The following is an 18,076-nucleotide window of genomic DNA, read 5'->3' on the forward strand; positions in this document are numbered from 1 at the left end:
CTTCCGGGGGCACTTCCCCGTCCCGGCGGCGTGCCGGAACAGAGACTCCTGTGCCCCAGATCTTGGCTTCGCGATGGCGGCGGCTCTGGAAGGTTTCTCGTACCGTGGCTTTTCCGTATCGAAGTTTTAGGTCGAGGACCCTTAAATAGGCGAAGAGGCGGCGTCAGAGGGTCGAACAGGCAGTGACACGATAGGGCGGCGCGGCCAGGGCCTGGGCCGCGCCGCCCTACCTCCTGGGCCCCCTGTGGGTCCACTCTGGCGACTCTCGGGTGTTCTGTGTCAACACCCGGATTTTTAAGTCCAGATGCCTATTATGCCATTCATCGCAATCCCAGGAATATTGTTTTTGCGAGACATAATAGATTAATATCACAACACATCATTCATTACAACGCATAATTGTCTTACAACAAGGGATCACATGATCCAGTCTCATTACAATACTAGTTGATCTATTGATCAATTACAAAACACATAGCGGAAGCGAAGTAGCGTAGTAGTAGTTCATCTATTCCACATGCAACTGTTGACGTCAGGAGTGATCCTAGTTGTCGTAGACGTCCTGCTGTCCTTCTTCCGGGTTCCGGTACTCTTCTTCATAGTCTGGCCATTTGAATAGCCAGGGACACAGCCGTGAGTACTTTAAAGTACTCGCAAACTAATACTAATGTAAGTAGTATCAACTATAATAAGGGGGTCCTAAGCTCTAGTTTCATTTGCATAAAGCTAGTTTTATTTCATAAGCACTTTAGTAAACAAAACCTCTTCATTTGCCTAACTTACTCAAGTGGGAACATTAGTGTCATTCCCACAACTCAGTTGTGATTCAAGTCAAGTCACCCTTCACCATTCAACCTTTTCAAGAAATTCTGACACCGGAAACTGTATGGCCTTTCCAACCGTCCGTAACCGTGGACACGGCTATTCGAATAGGTTTACACTCTGCAGAGGTTGCACACTTGTGCCACAACATTTGATTACATCCGTCGGGGATAACCCCGAATCATCGTAACTCAGTACGCGGATCATCAACCTTAACCTTTCACTTATATATCCTAGTATAGGCACCTCTCCCCATGAGCTTGGCCTCCCAGTGAAGACCAACTGTCAACCTGGGAACTGCACAGGGCTTGGCCGTACAATTCACCTCAGTTCACATCATTTCTCAACAACGGAGGCAGCCTCGGCATAACCCCTATGATGCTTGTTCAGAGGGAACCCATACTAAGACACACAAACTTCCAGTTAAGCCCTACCCATAATCAGGTATTGTGGGGGTACTTGAAATTTGGAAAGGTATCGCATCCAAACCAATATCAGTTTTAAATCAAAAATCACCATCTTCTCCTAGTCATATCACCTTTCAAAAATCATTCAAAAACAACTTCACTTCACCAAGTTCCCATCTAGAGTAGTCAAGTTTTATTTGTTAGCAATAGCACTAATCATGAGGGGTGCTAACTTAGCATTGCTTGTTCTAGACTAAGCTGGGTACTCATATGCTACTCTAGACCAAGTGAATCATGAATCAAAAAGTACTTTGAAAATAAAAGCAGTAAAACTTGTATAGTAAAACTTGGGATATGACCACTAAGCATAAGGTAAAAGAGGGTGATGCATTGCTCTTGAGAGCTTTGCACTTTGCAAGTGTATTAGCTTGCCTTGGTTGGGGAAATGATCAAAGTGATCTTCTTCTCCTTCTTCTTGGTAGAATACCTCCTCCTCCGGATAGTCTCCGGTACTAGCGTCTAAAATACGAATATGAGGTATAATCACCACACTAATCTTAAATACTAAACTAAGCACAACGTAAGTCACACAAGCTAGGCTAGCATCACATACTACTATTAAGTGGGTGGATTTGTTTTCTTATTTAAGAAAAAGAATTTCCTCTCATACTAATTTAGGCGTTTCTTTTCCTTCTTTGGGGAAATAATTTCCTATCATTCTCTTATTAAGGTTTAATTTCTTCCATGAATCACATATGACCTAGGTTGACTCAAGTCAACCTCTTCATAATCATCATTTAAGAAAATGATTTAAATGAGGTGAAGCACCTCATACATTTTAATCCTAACATGGTGATGATTTAATATCATCAAACAAACCTTATGAGAACTAAATGACCAGAGTCTCTATCTCATCTTGGAATGTTTGTGACAAGATTTAAGTGAGAGTCAAACTCCCATAAGATTTATAAATAGTTTTGGACAATATCTTTGACTAGAAATAGCCAAATAGTCCTCTAATTAAACTAGGCCATGATCACCCAAGGTAACCATGCCATATTTTTGTAGAAACAATTAATGTAAGTGAAATGTGATTTATAGGAGTTGGAATCAACTCAAAAGCATTTTTGGTTGATTTTTAACAATTGTTTGAAGACATAAAAGTCTCTGCATTGTTTATTTTGCTACGTTAATTCTACAACTGATCTAGGGTTCAAACCAGTGTAGTTGGGTAGATAAAACTCTAAGCTTTCCAAGCATACCCATTTCATAAATTTTGGCCCAGTAGATTTGGAAATATTTGATTTTGAAACAAGCATCTGTAAGCAAAATAACTCAATTCTGGAAATTTCGAAATTCAAACGAGTGGGCTTGGCGGGAAGCGCTAATGGGCTGCAGAGGGGTTAACGGACTGGGCTGGCCCAACTAGCGTGGCTCGCCCGCAGCGGGCCTGCTGACAGGGTTACCCCACATGTCAGCGTGTTTTAACACGCCGAACCGGTACGCGTGGAGGGGGCCGTAGGATTAGAGTTGGGATCGACGGTCCACAGTCGTCGTCGTCGACGGCGAGGGGCAGGGTTACTGGCGGCGCTAGTCGGGGGTGGGTGGCTCACCTGAGCTCCGGCGAGGCTGGGCGTCGGCGGCGTTCGACGTTGTCGAGGACGGCGAGTCGAACGGTGGTCGAGGGAGAGCTTGAGGAGGACGCAATCGACGGCAAGCTTCTCAGCACCTCCGCGGCTCCGACGTTGCAATTGGACGGCGTCGGCGGCTAATCGAGCAAGGGGAGTGAGCGAGGCAAGTGAGAAGAGGGAGAGGAGACTGGCGGTGTGAAGAAGTCGAAGTGGGAGGGTCCCCTTTTATAGCTGGTGGTCGAAGCCGAGTTGCACGGGCAAGGTGATGGCGGCGATGGTGCTACAGCGAGCTGGTGACGCAAGCGAGGGTGCAGGACGGTTCAGCGTGGCCTGTGGGTCCTTTTGCGCGTCCTGGCGTGGTAGGAGAAGGACGGAGTTGGTCGGGCGTCGTCATCGTCTGCCGCACGGCCGGCGGAAGTCGTCGATGCGGGCGTCGTCTACAGGCCTGGCGCGTCCAATTGGAGCTGTCCGCGAGCTAGCTGACGTCGAGGGGAGGCTGCAGGTACAAGGAGGGGTCGCAGGGTGGCTTGAGGTGACGAGGCGAGGCGGCGTACTGAGGCGCCCGTGGCCATGTCTGGTGCACGCGCTGGCGAGCCAGAGCGTGGTGACCACGTCGCGTTCAGGGCGTCATCGTCCTCTCCTGGGCCAGGGATCATGTCACGCAGGTACAGGGCGATGAGGTGAGGCTATGTGACAAGGTCAGAGGAAGAGAGGAGGACCAGAGGCAGGTTTGACATTGGGGTGACCATGATGGCCGGCATGGTCGTGTTCTGGGGGTTTAGGTGCAAGGTACTTGTCTCTGAGGGCATGGCAAGGTTGAGGGAGGTACCAGGGTTGGGTTTGGCAAGGTTAGCATGGTTGAAAAGGACTAGAGCTTGTAAAATTAAATATGGCCAAAGTCTATGTGACACATACTATGTACTTTGCAAGTGGTGTGTGAGGATGATTATGGCCAATCTAGGTGAGGTCATGGTACTGGTTAGAGGTACAAAGTGCACTATAGGGAGGTACACATGAGGGAGAGAAGTGGTGGTACAAAGTTGGTGGGAGTGGGCGTACCCTAATTTTACTCTATGTAACAAAAAGATCACATGCAAAGGTCTCTCTTGAGTTGGACTTTTGGCCAAATTTCTGCATGGATGGTTCCTAAATAATGTTTGGCACTTATTGGTGGTCTTGGTTTGAGGTTTGGAGTTGGTTTGTAAAATTTCCAAAATTTGAGAGAAACTAGAATTGGTTTCAAAGTTGCAACTTGGCTTGACTATTCTAAGCAATGGCCAACTCTCTGGTCAAAGTGGTCAACATCAAAAGTGTTCATCTTGATGAGGTCTTGGATGAGGTGCAAAGAGTTGGCAGGGTTTGGTTTGAAAATTTCTTAATAGAAGGGCTCAAAGTGGGTAAGATATTAAAATTGTCACATGTGACCATTATCACATGCAACTAGGTTTTTGATTTTTCTTTGATTTGATTTTGGTTTCTTTGATGCAAAAGGGATTCTTTTTAGTTTAAAAGGGTTTCCCAACCATTGGCACAATTTTATATGGCCTAGGTTAAAGATTTTCAAAAATGGCCATAAACCTTATGTGAGGTTTTTGCAATTTCTCTAATCTTTTTCTTTCTTTTTCTTTGATCCAAAGGATCATGATTTTGGGTTCAAAAGAGGTTGGTTAGGGTTACTCATGGTTTCCAACCATTTGGGTAAGGCAAATAGGGCATAGGTCAAGATTTGGTAAAAATGGCTAAGTGCCACATATGCCTCTATGCATATGTTCATTTGAATTTTGGTTTCTCACTTGATTTGGTTGGTAGGTACTAGGTTAGGTTTGTTGATGTTTTCAAAACATCTAAACAAGGTAGAAAGGCCTAGGTATAAGTTTTATCAAAAATAGTGTAGGCACATAGGCCCTTTTCTTATTTAATTTAATTTCTATTTATTTGGTTTTATTTTGAAGGGTAAAGTGCAAGAGTAGGGTTTAGGGTTTTAGATCATCTCAAACTATTTTAACAATCAACATGGCAATTACACAACCAATAAGAAAGATCACTATGCATCAAACCAGAAATAAAAGTTTTTGTTGGTTCCAAAATTTGGAAAAAAGGTAACTCATTTTCTTTTTGTTTAAAATTTGGGATGTTACAAACCCTTCCCCCTTAAACAAATCTCGTCCCGAGATTTTAAGAAAAGCTAGGTTCCTAAGAGAGATTGAGCAACTTGATTAAACAGGAAAACATACTTGGCATGGTCTGAGGGGCTTCTTCGGCTTCTGTTGCAGTCATGTTGTAGAGGCGGCCGTGATTGTTGTTCTGGTTCCTTCTTGCGGCAAAGCGGCGCTGGTTCTGAGCAGGTGCAGCGGTGTTGGCGGCAATCTTTGTAAGCTTCTTGGGGCACTCATTGGAGTAGTGACCCACAACTCCACATTCATAGCAGTTCACAGTTGACTTGTCTTTGGGAGTGACGGGAACAGCGTTGCTTCCAGTCCTCGGGGCAGTATTGGGGTTGTTGTTGTTACCATTGTTGTGGTTGCTGTTGGGGTGGGTGTTGTTGTTGTGATTGTTGTTGTTGTTGCCTCCGGGCTTCGGGGGTCCTCCGTGGTTGTTGGGGTAGTTTGGGCGGTAATTCTGAGTATTGGGCTTGTTGTATCTTGGAGCATATCCTCCAGATGAGTTGTTGCGGTACTTCTGGGTATTGCTGGACCCATGCTGGTTCATCATCTGGCATTTGCGGTTCTCGTTGGCTTGGTGAAGCTTCCCTTCCATCTGGATGGCGGAGTCCACCAGGGCTTCTAAGTCAGCGAACGGAATGTTCACTAACACAGTTTGCATTTCATCATGCAGTCCGTTCAGAAATCTCTCCTTCCTCTTCTCGTTGGTGTCGGTCTCATCTGGGGCGTACCTTGACAGAGTTAGAAATCTGTCGCGGTATTCCACCACGGACATTCTGCCTTGCTTGAGTTCCCGGAACTCGTCTCTCATTTTCTTGATTAGTCCTTGGGGCACATGGTATTTGCTAAACTTCAGCTTGAAGTCTTCCCAGGTCATCATTTGTCCGGCATTCATTGCGCGGGCGCTTGTCCACCAGGCTCGTGCAGGTCCTGACAGGTAGTGGGTGGCAAACAGTACTTTCTCTGCGGCTTCTACTCCCGCAACTTCTAGGTTGTTCTCCATTGTCTGGAGCCAGTCATCAGCATCTAGGGGCTCTTCAGTCTTGTTGAACATGGGTGGGTTGGTGTTCTGAAAGTTCTTCAACTTTGACCCCGGGTGGTCGTGGTTTCCATGGCCGTTGTTGTTCTAAGCAAGCTGCTGCAGTGCAGCAATGTTGGCTTGGCGTTCAACTCTCTCGGCTTCCCGGTCAGCCATCATCATCTGTAGCATCTGCATCATGGCGTCTTGGGTGGCGTTGCGGGTTGGTGGGGCCATCTAAATCATTGAGGTAGATGATAAGATAAGAGGGAAATTTCTAGGGTTTGTTTGGTTTAAAGTTTTTTTTTAAAAAAAAGTTCATAACTTGAAAATTTGAGTAGTGTTGCGGAGGTAAAAACCAACAACACTTTTTCATTCATACCAACCATCATACATTACAAAGCTAACACACCGTTGGTTTGAAGAACCATTCATTCGTTCTACGATACAAGGGGATCCTGATACAACTCACACCTACTTAAGTGCTGGGGTGATACTACTCTTCAGGGTGGATTCTTCGTCTTCACGGGTGATGTGCTTGGCGAGAGGCTAGGGCGTTGTCCAAATCCCTGCGGGTTTTGTACAGCCTGAAGTCCTGGTGTGCTACATAGGGGTTCATCTCCGTGTGTGGTGGCATGGTCATCGATCTTCCCATGGAGTCATGTCTTGGGTAGTAGATGAAGCGAGTGTTCTTGATCTTGTTCTCATTTTGTCCACACAGACGGGAAATTGCTTCTTGCATAGCTCTGACTAGTCCTTCTTTCCAAGTGTTTCCCGTTACAGAAAACCAGATGGTTTCCCATACCGGGGCTCCAAGCTTTCTTCGTAGATCAGTTGAAACTTCCCACCGAGGGGGTTCTCCGGAGTGGTTGTTGAGGGGTATTCCGAAGAACTCGGGATACGGGTGTCCTAGATATTCCACTAGTTGCTTCAAATCCTTTTCGAACCTCAGTTCTCCTCCGTGACCAAGCTAATAGCACTCCCATTTGTATTCCATCTATGAACAAAGAGGAGGAGTAAATTAGAGAAATATTCCAGTGTGCAAAATTTTAGATAGTGCTACAAAGAAAAAGTAGAGCATGAATTTCTCATTTTGAAAAAGATTTCAAGGATAAGAGTGAGAATAAGTTTTTCACAAATATTCACTTCTTTGGTTTTTGAAACTAAGTTTTGCAGACGTCCATTCTAACTAGGGTCTCCTAAGGTCAAACAATGGCTCTGATACCAACTTGTCAACACCCGGATTTTTAAGTCCAGATGCCTATTATGCCATTCATCGCAATCCCAGGAATATTGTTTTTGCGAGACATAATAGATTAATATCACAACACATCATTCATTACAACGCATAATTGTCTTACAACAAGGGATCACATGATCCAGTCTCATTACAATACTAGTTGATCTATTGATCAATTACAAAACACATAGCGGAAGCGAAGTAGCGTAGTAGTAGTCCATCTATTCCACAGGCAACTGTTGACGTCAGGAGTGATCCTAGTTGTCGTAGATGTCCTGCTGTCCTTCTTCCGGGTTCCGGTACTCTTCTTCATAGTCTGGCCATTTGAATAGCCAGGGACACAGCCGTGAGTACTTTAAAGTACTCGCAAACTAATACTAATGTAAGTAGTATCAACTATAATAAGGGGGTCCTAAGCTCTAGTTTTATTTGCATAAAGCTAGTTTTATTTCATAAGCACTTTAGTAAACAAAACCTCTTCATTTGCCTAACTTACTCAAGTGGGAACATTAGTGTCATTCCCACAACTCAGTTGTGATTCAAGTCAAGTCACCCTTCACCATTCAACCTTTTCAAGAAATTCTGACACCGGAAACTGTATGGCCTTTCCAACCGTCCGTAACCGTGGACATGGCTATTCGAATAGGTTTACACTCTGCAGAGGTTGCACACTTGTGCCACAACATTTGATTACATCCGTCGGGGATAACCCCGAATCATCGTAACTCAGTACGCGGATCATCAACCTTAACCTTTCACTTATATATCCTAGTATAGGCACCTCTCCCCATGAGCTTGTCCTCCCAGTGAAGACCAACTGTCAACCTGGGAACTGCACAGGGCTTGGCCATACAATTCACCTCAGTTCACATCATTTCTCAACAACGGAGGCAGCCTCGGCATAACCCCTATGATGCTTGTTCAGAGGGAACCCATACTAAGACACACAAACTTCCAGTTAAGCCCTACCCATAATCAGGTATTGTGGGGGTACTTGAAATTTGGAAAGGTATCGCATCCAAACCAATATCAGTTTTAAATCAAAAATCACCATCTTCTCCTAGTCATATCACCTTTCAAAAATCATTCAAAAACAACTTCACTTCACCAAGTTCCCATCTAGAGTAGTCAAGTTTTATTTGTTAGCAATAGCACTAATCATGAGGGGTGCTAACTTAGCATTGCTTGTTCTAGACTAAGCTGGGTACTCATATGCTACTCTAGACCAAGTGAATCATGAATCAAAAAGTACTTTGAAAATAAAAGCAGTAAAACTTGTATAGTAAAACTTGGGATAGGACCACTAAGCATAAGGTAAAAGAGGGTGATGCATTGCTCTTGAGAGCTTTGCACTTTGCAAGTGTATTAGCTTGCCTTGGTTGGGGAAATGATCAAAGTGATCTTCTTCTCCTTCTTCTTGGTAGAATACCTCCTCCTCCGGATAGTCTCCGGTACTAGCGTCTAAAATACGAATACGAGGTATAATCACCACACTAATCTTAAATACTAAACTAAGCACAACGTAAGTCACACAAGCTAGGCTAGCATCACATACTACTATTAAGTGGGTGGATTTGTTTTCTTATTTAAGAAAAAGAATTTCCTCTCATACTAATTTAGGCGTTTCTTTTCCTTCTTTAGGGAAATAATTTCCTATCATTCTCTTATTAAGGTTTAATTTCTTCCATGAATCACATATGACCTAGGTTGACTCAAGTCAACCTCTTCATAATCATCATTTAAGAAAATGATTTAAATGAGGTGAAGCACCTCATACATTTTAATCCTAACATGGTGATGATTTAATATCATCAAACAAACCTTATGAGAACTAAATGACCAGAGTCTCTATCTCATCTTGGAATGTTTGTGACAAGATTTAAGTGAGAGTCAAACTCCCATAAGATTTATAAATAGTTTTGGACAATATCTTTGACTAGAAATAGCCAAATAGTCCTCTAATTAAACTAGGCCATGATCACCCAAGGTAACCATGCCATATTTTTGCAGAAACAATTAATGTAAGTGAAATGTGATTTATAGGAGTTGGAATCAACTCAAAAGCATTTTTGGTTGATTTTTAACAATTGTTTGAAGACATAAAAGTCTCTGCCTTGTTTATTTTGCTACGTTAATTCTACAACTGATCTAGGGTTCAAACCAGTGTAGTTGGGTAGATAAAACTCTAAGCTTTCCAAGCATACCCATTTCATAAATTTTGGCCCAGTAGATTTGGAAATATTTGATTTTGAAACAAGCATCTGTAAGCAAAATAACTCAATTCTGGAAATTTCGAAATTCAAACGAGTGGGCTTGGCGGGAAGCGCTAATGGGCTGCAGAGGGGTTAACGGACTGGGCTGGCCCAACTAGCGTGGCTCGCCCGCAGCGGGCCTGCTGACAGGGTTACCCCACATGTCAGCGTGTTTTAACACGCCGAACCGGTACGCGTGGAGGGGGCCATAGGATTAGAGTTGGGATCGACGGTCCACAGTCGTCGTCGACGGCGAGGGGCAGGGTTACTGGCGGCGCTAGTCGGGGGTGGGCGGCTCACCTGAGCTCCGGCGAGGCTGGGCGTCGGCGGCGTTCGACGTTGTCGAGGACGGCGAGTCGAACGGTGGTCGAGGGAGAGCTTGAGGAGGACGCAATCGGCGGCAAGCTTCTCAGCACCTCCGCGGCTCCGACGTTGCAATTGGACGGCGTCGGCGGCTAATCGAGCAAGGGGAGTGAGCGAGGCGAGTGAGAAGAGGGAGAGGAGACTGGCGGTGTGAAGAAATCGAAGTGGGAGGGTCCCCTTTTATAGCTGGTGGTCGAGGCCGAGTTGCACGGGCAAGGTGATGGCGGCGATGGTGCTACAGCGAGCTGGTGACGCAAGCGAGGGTGCAGGATGGTTCTGCGTGGCCTGTGGGTCCTTTTGCGCGTCCTGGCGTGGTAGGAGAAGGACGGAGTTGGTCGGGCGTCGTCATTGTCTGCCGCACGGCCGGCGGAAGTCGTCGATGCGGGCGTCGTCTACAGGCCTGGCGCGTCCAATTGGAGCTGTCCGCGAGCTAGCTGACGTCGAGGGGAGGCTGCAGGTACAAGGAGGGGTCGCAGGGTGGCTTGAGGTGACGAGGCGAGGCGGCGTACTGAGGCGCCCGTGGCCATGTCTGGTGCACGCGCTGGCGAGCCAGAGCGTGGTGACCACGTCGCGTTCAGGGCGTCATCGTCCTCTCCTGGGCCAGGGATCATGTCACGCAGGTACAGGGCGATGAGGTGAGGCTATGTGACAAGTTCAGAGGAAGAGAGGAGGACCAGAGGCAGGTTTGACATTGGGGTGACCATGATGGCCGGCATGGTCGTGTTCTGGGGGTTTAGGTGCAAGGTACTTGTCTCTGAGGGCATGGCAAGGTTGAGGGAGGTACCAGGGTTGGGTTTGGCAAGGTTAGCATGGTTGAAAAGGACTAGAGCTTGTAAAATTAAATATGGCCAAAGTCTATGTGACACATACCATGTACTTTGCAAGTGGTGTGTGAAGATGATCATGGCCAATCTAGGTGAGGTCATGGTACTGGTTAGAGGTACAAAGTGCACTATAGGGAGGTACACATGAGGGAGAGAAGTGGTGGTACAAAGTTGGTGGGAGTGGGTGTACCCTAATTTTACTCTATGTAACAAAAAGATCACATGCAAAGGTCTCTCTTGAGTTGGACTTTTGGCCAAATTTCTGCATGGATGGTTCCTAAATAATGTTTGGCACTTATTGGTGGTCTTGGTTTGAGGTTTGGAGTTGGTTTGTAAAATTTCCAAAATTTGAGAGAAACTAGAATTGGTTTCAAAGTTGCAACTTGGCTTGACTATTCTAAGCAATGGTCAACTCTCTGGTCAAAGTGGTCAACATCAAAAGTGTTCATCTTTATGAGGTCTTGGATGAGGTGCAAAGAGTTGGCAGGGTTTGGTTTGAAAATTTCTTAATAGAAGGGCTCAAAGTGGGTAAGATATTAAAATTGTCACATGTGACCATTATCACATGCAACTAGGTTTTTGATTTTTCTTTGATTTGATTTTGGTTTCTTTGATGCAAAAGGGATTCTTTTTAGTTTAAAAGGGTTTCCCAACCATTGGCACAATTTTATATGGCCTAGGTTAAAGATTTTCAAAAATGGCCATAAACCTTATGTGAGGGTTTTGCAATTTCTCTAATCTTTTTCTTTCTTTTTCTTTGATCCAAAGGATCATGATTTTGGGTTCAAAAGAGGTTGGTTAGGGTTACTCATGGTTTCCAACCATTTGGGTAAGGCAAATAGGGCATAGGTCAAGATTTGGTAAAAATGGCTAAGTGCCACATATGCCTCTATGCATATGTTCATTTGAATTTTGGTTTCTCACTTGATTTGGTTGGTAGGTACTAGGTTAGGTTTGTTGATGTTTTCAAAACATCTAAACAAGGTAGAAAGGCCTAGGTATAAGTTTTATCAAAAATAGTGTAGGCACATAGGCCCTTTTCTTATTTAATTTAATTTCTATTTATTTGGTTTTATTTTGAAGGGTAAAGTGCAAGAGTAGGGTTTAGGGTTTTAGATCATCTCAAACTATTTTAACAATCTTATCGATAAGCCGCGTCCGCGGTTATGGACGACTTGGAGCTGTATGACTCGACCATAGACAACTTACACCTGTTGTTTATTAATAATAACTTGCTTAGTAAGTTAGCACAACTTCACTAATAAATGGTTAAAACTTGACAACCGTGTGAGTGCCTTTGTAAGTACCTCCTGGCGAGGGGGGAACACATCGGTTGGGTTATGTTTGCAGAGTATAGAACTCGGCAATTACACAACCAATAAGAAAGATCACTATGCATCAAACTAGAAATAAAAGTTTTTGTTGGTTCCAAAATTTGGAAAAAAGGTAACTCATTTTCTTTTTGTTTAAAATTTGGGATGTTACATTCTGGATGCTTCCGGGGATTCTAAGATGCTGGGCATTGATTTCGTCCGATTCCGAGAATATTTCCTTACTAGGATTTCTGAAACCAAAAACAGCAGAAAACAGCAACTGGCCCTTCGGCATCTCGTCAATAGGTTAGTTCCGGAAAACGCATAAATATGACATAAAGTGTGCATAAAACATGTAGATATCATCAATAATGTGGCATGAAACATAAGAAATTATCGATACGTCGGAGAAGTATCAGCATCCCCAAGCTTAGTTTCTGCTCGTCCCGAGCAGGTAAACGATAACAAAGATAATTTCTGAAGTGACATGCCATCATAACCTTGATCATACTATTGTAAACACATGTAATGAATGCAGCAATCAAAGACAATGGTAAATGACATGAGTAAACAAATGAATCATAAAGCAAAGACTTTTCATGAATAGTACTTTCAAGACAAGCATCAATAAGTCTTGCATAAGAGTTAACTCATAAAGCAATAAATTCAAAGTAAAAGCATTGAAACAACACAAAGGAAGATTAAGTTTCAGCGGTTGCTTTCAAGTTGTAACATGTATATCTCATGGATAGTTGTCAATGCAAAGCAATATAACAAGTGCAATATGCAAGTATGTAGGAATCAATGCAAAGTTCACACAAGTGTTTGCTTCTTGAGATGGAGAGAGATAGGTGAACTGACTCAACAATAAAAGTAAAAGAAAGGTCCTTCAAAGAGGAAAGCATCGATTGCTATATTTGTGCTAGAGCTTTGGTTTTGAAAACAAGAAACAATTTTGTCAACGGTAGTAATAAAGCATATGTATCATGTAAATTATATCCTACAAGTTGCAAGCCTCATGCATAGTATACTAATAGTGCCCGCACCTTATCCTAATTAGCTCGGATTACCGGGATTGTTATCGCAATGCACATGTTTTAACCAAGTGTCACAAAGGGGTACCTCTATGCCGCCTGTACAAAGATCTAAGGAGAAAGCTCGCATTGGATTTCTCGCTTTTGATTATTCTCAACTTAGACATCCATACCGGGACAACATAGACAACAGATAATGGACTCCTCTTTAATGCATAAGCATGTAGCAACAATTAATGTTCTCATATGAGATTGAGGATATATGTCCAAAACTGAAACTTCCACCATGATTCATGGCTTTAGTTAGCGGCCCAATGTTCTTCTCTAACAATATGCATGCTCTAACCATTAAATGAGTGGTAAATCGCCCTTACTTCAGACAAGACGGACATGCATAGCAACTCACATGATATTCAACAAAGAGTAGTTGATGGCGTCCCCAGGAACATGGTTATCGCACAACAAGCAACTTAATAAGAGATAAAGTGCATAAGTACATATTCAATACCACAATAGTTTTTAGGCTATTTGTCCCATGAGCTATATATTGCAAAGGTGGAGGATAGAAATTTAAAGGTAGCACTCAAGCAATTTACTTTGGAATGGCGGAGAAATACCATGTAGTAGGTAGGTATGGTGGACACAAATGGCATAGTGGTTGGCTCAAGGATTTGGATGCATGAGAAGTATTCCCTCTAGATACAAGGTTTAGGCTAGCAAGGTTATTTGAAACAAACACAAGGATGAACCGGTGCAGCAAAACTCACATAAAAGATATATTGTAAACATTATAAGACTCTACACCGTCTTCCTTGTTGTTCAAACTCAATATTAGAAATTATCTAGACTTTAGAGAGACCAATTATGCAAACCAAATTTTAGCAAGCTCTATGTATTTCTTCACTAATAGGTGCAAAGTATATGATGCAAGAGCTTAATCATGAGCACAACAATTGCCAAGTATCAAGTTATTCAAGACATCATACCAATTACTACATGTAGCATTTTCCGTTTCCAACCATACAACAATTTACGAAGCAGTTTCAACCTTCGCCATGAACATTGAAAGCTAAGAACATATATGTTCATACGAACCAGCGGAGCGTGTCTCTCTCCCAAACAAGCATTTATTCAAACAAAAACAAAAACAAAAAACATACAGACGCTCCAAGTAAAGTACATAAGATGTGACCGAATAAAAATATAGTTTCAAGGGAGGGACCTGATAATTTGTCGATGAAGAAGGGGATGCCTTGGGCATCCCCAAGCTTATATGCTTGAGTCTTCTTGAAATATGCAGGGATGAACCACCGGGGCATCCCCAAGCTTAGACTTTTCACTCTTCTTGATCGTAGTATATCATCCTCCTCTCTTGACCCTTGAAAACTTCCTCCACACCAAACTCGAAACAAACTCATTAGAGGGTTAGTGCATAATCAAAAACTCACATGTTCAGAGGTGACACAATCATTCTTAACACTTATGGACATTGCCCAAAGCTACTGGAAGTCAATGGAACAAAGAAATCCATCCCACATAGCAAAAGAAGCAATGCGAAATAAAAGGCAGAATCTGTCAAAACAGAACAGTCCGTAGAGACGAATTTTATTGAGGCACCAGACTTGCTCAAATGAAAATGCTCAAATTTAATGAAAGTTGCGTACATATCTGAGGATCACTCACGTAAATTTGCATAATTTTCTGAGTTACCTACAGAGAATTTTGCCCAGATTCGTGACAGCAAAGAAATATGTTTCTGCGCCGTAATCCAAATCTAGTATGAACCTTACTATCAACGACTTTACTTGGCACAACAAAACAACAAAATAAGATAAGGAGAGGTTTCTACAGTAGTAACAACTTCCAAGACTCAAATAAAAAACAAAAGTACTGTAGCAAAATAAACACATGGGTTATCTCCCAAGAAGTTCTTTCTTTATAGCCATTAAGATGGGCTCAGCAGTTTTAATGATGCACTCGCAAGAAATAGTATTTGAAGCAAAAGAGAGCATCAAGAGGCAAATTCAAAACAAATTTAAGTCTAACATGCTTCCTATGAAAAGGAATCTTGTAAATAAACAAGTTCATGAAGCATGATGCAACAAGCATAGAAAGATAAAACAAGTGTAGCTTCAAAAATTTCAGCACATAGAGAGGTGTTTTAGTAACATGAAAATTTCTACAACCATATTTTCCTCTCTCATAATAACTTTCAGTAGCATCATGAGCAAACTCAACAATGTAATTATCACATAAAGCATTCTTATCATGAGTCTCATGCATAAAATTATTACTACTCCCAACATAAGCATAGTCATTTTATTAGTAATAGCGGGAGCAAATTCAACAAAGTAGCTATCATTATTATTCTCATTATCAAATATAGGAGGCATATTGTAATCATAATCAAATTTATCCTCCATAACAGGCGGTAACATAAGACTACTATCATTATAATCATCATAAATAGGTGGTAAAGTATCATCAAAGTAAATTTCCTCCTCATTGCCCGGGGACTAAAAAGATCATGCTCATCAAAACCAGCTTCCCCAAGCTTAGAATTTTCCATAGCATTAGCAACAATAGTGTTCAAAGCATTCATATTAATAACATTCCCATTAGCATGCATATAAAGTTCCATGGGTTTTTTAATTCTCTCTTAAAACACATCATGTCCTAATTCAAGATAAAGTTCATAAAGATCTCTCATATTTTTGTTGTTTTCCATTATGCCTAACTAGTGTAAACAAGAAACAAAAAGATGCAATTGCAGGATCTAAAGGAAATAGCTTCGAGCACAAACACAATGGCGCCAGAAAAGTACTGTTACCTGGAACCGAAGTATGAGTGCCTTTTACCTTTCCTCCCCGGCAACGGCGCCAGAAAAGTGCTTGATGTCTACGGGAGCTTCTATTCTTGTAGACAGTGTTGGGCCTCCAAGAGCAGAGGTTTGTAGAACAGCAGCAAGTTTCCCTTAAGTGGATCACCCAAGGTTTATCGAACTCAGGGAGGAAGAGGTCAAAGATATCCCTCTCATGCAACCCTGCAACCACAAAGCAAGAAGTCTCTTGTGTCCCCAACACACCTAATAGGTGCACTAGTTCGGCGAAGAGATAGTGAAATACAGGTGGTATGAATATATATGAGCAGTAGCAACGGCACCAGAAAAGTGCTTTGCCCAGGACTAGCGTGTAGTTGATGGTGGTAATATTGCAGGCAGTACAGATACAGTAAAACAGTAAACAAGCAGCGATAGCAGTATTTAGGAACAAGGCCTAGGGATCATACTTTCACTAGTGGACACTCTCAACATTGATCACATAACAGAATAAATAGATAGATGCTAGACTCTACACCCTCTTGTTGGATGATGAACACCACTAACTGTGTAGGATTACACGAACCCTCAATGCCGGAGTTAATAAGCTCCACAATATTCGATGTTCATATTTAAATAACCTTAGAGTGCACGACAGATCAACATAACCAAACCAAGTACTAACATAGCATGCACACTCTCACCTTCACGCTACGAAAGGAGGCATAGATCACATCAATACCATCATAGCAATAGTTAACTTCATAATCTACAAGAGATCACAATCATAGCCTACGCCAAGTACTAACACGATGCACACACTGTCACCATTACACCGTGCATGAGGAATAAACTACTTTAATAACATCACTAGAGTAGCACATAGATGAATTGTGATACAAAACACATTGCAATCATAAAGAGATATAAATAAGCACTTCACTATGCCATTCATAACAGTGAATAAGTATTCTGTGAAATATAGCCTAAGAGACCCACACGGTGCACACACTGTCACCTTTACACACGTGGGACAAGGAGTCTCCGGAGATCACATAAGTAAAACCCACTTGACTAGCATAATGACATCTAGATTACAAGCATCATCATATGAATCTCAATCATGTAAGGCAGCTCATGAGACTATTGTATTGAAGTACATAGGAGAGAGATGAACCACATAGCTACCGGTACAGCCCCGAGCCTCGATGGAGAACTACTCCCTCCTCATGGGAGACAGCAACGTTGATGGAGATGGCGGTGGTGTCGATGGAGGAGCCTTCCGGGGGCACTTCCCCGTCCCGGCGGCGTGCCGGAACAGAGACTCCTGTCCCCCAGATCTTGGCTTCGCGATGGCGGCGGCTCTGGAAGGTTTCTCGTACCGTGGCTTTTCCGTATCGAAGTTTTAGGTCGAGGACCCTTAAATAGGCGAAGAGGCAGCGTCAGAGGGTCGAACAGGCGGTGACACGATAGGGCGGCGCGGCCAGGGCCTGGGCCGCGCCGGCCTACCTCCTGGGCCCCCCGTGGTCCACTCTGGCGACTCTCGGGTGTTCTGGATGCTTCCGGGGATTCTAAGATGCTGGGCGTTGATTTCGTCCGATTCCGAGAATATTTCCTTACTAGGATTTCTGAAACCAAAAACAGCAGAAAATAGCAACTGGCCCTTCGGCATCTCGTCAATAGGTTAGTTCCGGAAAACGCATAAATATGACATAAAGTGTGCATAAAACATGTAGATATCATCAATAATGTGGCATGGAACATAAGAAATTATCGATATGTCGGAGACGTATCAGATAACAACAAATGATATCCTATAGAAAGTGAAAGCACACAAGTCTGTAGGAGGGGATTTTATCATGAATATAAAAGGTAGAACCTTATATCATGAATAACCGGTAAAATCACCAAACCTCGAAAACGCAATAGAAGATGCATGCGAATTCCGTTTTTGATGAACTTGGGCTTGTTGTAAAGCTAGCAACAAGCTGAAGAACCTCACACAGAGAAATACCAATAAGCAATAGGGATATGCAAAGTATGCAAAGGATTGAGCTCCCTAAGACTATGTGATCAAGTTACCCAACCGAAAGCCCCTCTTAATAGTGCGGCTATCTATCCTATAATCCGGTCTCCCATCAACCACCTTGAGACCGGTAAAAGGAAAACCTATCAAGGTCATACCTTTGCCT

This window comes from Lolium perenne, chromosome 1 (assembly GCF_019359855.2).
Source record: "Lolium perenne isolate Kyuss_39 chromosome 1, Kyuss_2.0, whole genome shotgun sequence".
NCBI classification, from domain to species: Eukaryota; Viridiplantae; Streptophyta; class Magnoliopsida; order Poales; family Poaceae; genus Lolium; species Lolium perenne.